Source organism: Cervus elaphus, chromosome 4, assembly GCF_910594005.1.
Source record: "Cervus elaphus chromosome 4, mCerEla1.1, whole genome shotgun sequence".
NCBI classification, from domain to species: domain Eukaryota; kingdom Metazoa; phylum Chordata; class Mammalia; order Artiodactyla; family Cervidae; genus Cervus; species Cervus elaphus.
This window is the reverse complement of record NC_057818.1, coordinates 59,891,476-59,893,875: the sequence shown is the minus strand read 5'-3', so window position 1 is coordinate 59,893,875 and position 2,400 is coordinate 59,891,476. Positions and strand designations below refer to the sequence as shown.

The 2,400-nt window shown below is 38.7% G+C and overlaps 1 pseudogene; it reads right to left on the bottom strand.

Annotated features, from left to right (window-relative positions):
- Positions 1–1,167: 1,167 nt before the first annotated feature.
- Positions 1,168–2,103, bottom strand: LOC122692822 (annotated as a pseudogene).
- Between the last annotated feature and the right edge of the window lie 297 nt (positions 2,104–2,400).

Genomic DNA, 2,400 nt, shown 5'->3' with positions numbered 1-2,400 from the left:
AATATTTACATGTAACAAATTGCCAAATCTTGTACTTGAAATTTCCACAATGTTATATGTCAAATATATTTCAGTTTGAAAAATCTGCTGAAATATAGTTTTCTTTTGGCGTGTTTTTTATTGTACTTCCCTTCAAACTGCTCATTTCTACATGAAAATATTTTAATGTGCTAATCTTCCTGCAAGACTCTTTCTAATAAAAAACTGCCATTTTCTCTTAACATTTAAATCAGTTCTAATGAGGTGGATGAAACTGGAGCCCATTATACAGAGTGAAGTAAGCCAGGAAGAAAAACACCAATACAGTATACTAAGGCTGATATACGGAATTTAGAAAGATGGTGATGATAACTCTATATGCAAGACAGAAAAAGAGACACAGATGTATAGAACAGACTTTTGGACTCTGTGGGAGAAGGCGAGGGTGGGATGATCTGAGAGAAAAACATTCAAACATATATATTGTCAATTGTGAAACAGATTGCCAGTCCAGGTTTGATGCATGAGACAAGTGCTCAGAGCTGGTGCCCTAGGATGACCCTAGGAGGGAGGTGGGAGGGAGGTGGGAGCAGGGTTCAGGGTGAGGAACACATGCAAATCCATGACTGATTCATATCAATGTATGGCAAAAACCATTACAATATTGCAAAGTCATTAGTCTCCAACTAATATATATGAAGGAAAAAGAAAAAAGACACAAACAATGTTAACTATAAACTTGTAACTGGCTCCCAAACTCTTACCTGATTTTACCTTCGAGTGCTAACCAGGCTATGTTTAATCTGTAAGGACATTAATTTCTTCAATTTTATTTCTGGCTACTGTACACATTGATCCATTTTCATATATACTTTAATCTATAATTCCATACCTACTTCATTTCTGGGATATTTGTTTGGTTAGACTAAAAGTAACATATTTGAACACTTCATAATGTGCAGATTATTTCAAGACCTGTTGTTTATTGCATAAACCTGAACTCCATTTCTACAATAAAGCTTCACTGATATATTCATATTTCATGACAATATATATCAATTGGTCTTTATATTGAAGAGGATACTTGGCATGTCTGGTATAAGATTATTTTGAGATCCAAAATTTAAATTAGGATTCTGAGGGTGAATAAATAAAATGGCAACCAATCATTAGAGAAATAAATAGAATTCATACTTTTCTTGTAATAGTACAGGATTTCGCATTTCTTATCCCGGCAAAATAGAGCCTGTGTACACTGGAGTTATGGCTCATGAGCAGAAAAGGTCTGACAGTTGGGAAGCACGCTGCTGTGATTATAGTGATGTCCACAAGCAACCGGCTGGGCTGATCAAAAAGACCAAAAAGAACTTGAAAGATGGTGGAAAGAATATAAAAACAGACAAAGGTGCTCCCGAGGAGAAGGATGGATTTAGTAGCTCTGGACTCAGGGGAGGACCTGGAGGAGGCATCAGTTCTACAAATGTGCTGGACCTGCTGCTTATGTCTGTACAGGATGAGAACCATGGAGCTGCTGGCCCAGAGCGTGAGCCCCAAACATAAAACATCAGGGAATAATAGCAATGCTGCAGACAAGGCGTCTCCAGTTTTGTCAGTAACAATAGAACAGTAGCCAAAATCTCTTTCCTCTGTGATGTTTTTGTCACTCCATTTGCCAGTCATATGGAAAGGAAAAATGACATTTACCAGCATTTGCAGGATCCAACACAGGAAAATAGAGAGAACCACGTACTTGGGAGCTGTTACTTTCAGCACTGCCCACCTGGAGTTCCAGGGACTGATCGTGATCACCTGAAAGACACTCAAGAGGCAGATGCTACTGATGGACACTCCCCTCCCCACTCTGTGCAGAAAGAAGAAAAGTTTGCAGCCAAAATCACTGCAGATATGCTTCCACCCAAAGACTGCCATTGTCTAGGGGACCCCTTTACAGAGGACCAAGGAGTTGGCCACAATCAGGTGCTTAAGGATCAAATCTGTGGACCTTAACCTGTAACCCATGAAGTGAAGGATGATATAACTGCAAAGGAGTGAGAAATTCCCCAGAATTCCAACCACGGTCTGTGTTAAGATGATCATGCCTATCATGAAAAAGCTGCTGGCCATCTTTCAGTTCACAGTCACTGGTACTTTTGAGTTAGAATGTCCTGCGTGGGAATATGAGGCATGGGTTACGTGCATCATGTCAACTGAAATCCAATATTCTCCCCTTAATAATAGTTCCCACTTGGAAATATTTGCTTCTTGCTTTTCTTTTACCAGCACTTTTAAAGGGTTTCATGTATAACATTTAAAGAGAAATAATATGTAAAATTAATCACTGAAGATACTCATGTGATCACTTCTTTATTCTTCACAAATTTATTAGGCAGGAACTGAAGGGACCTTAGTTATACAGAGGAG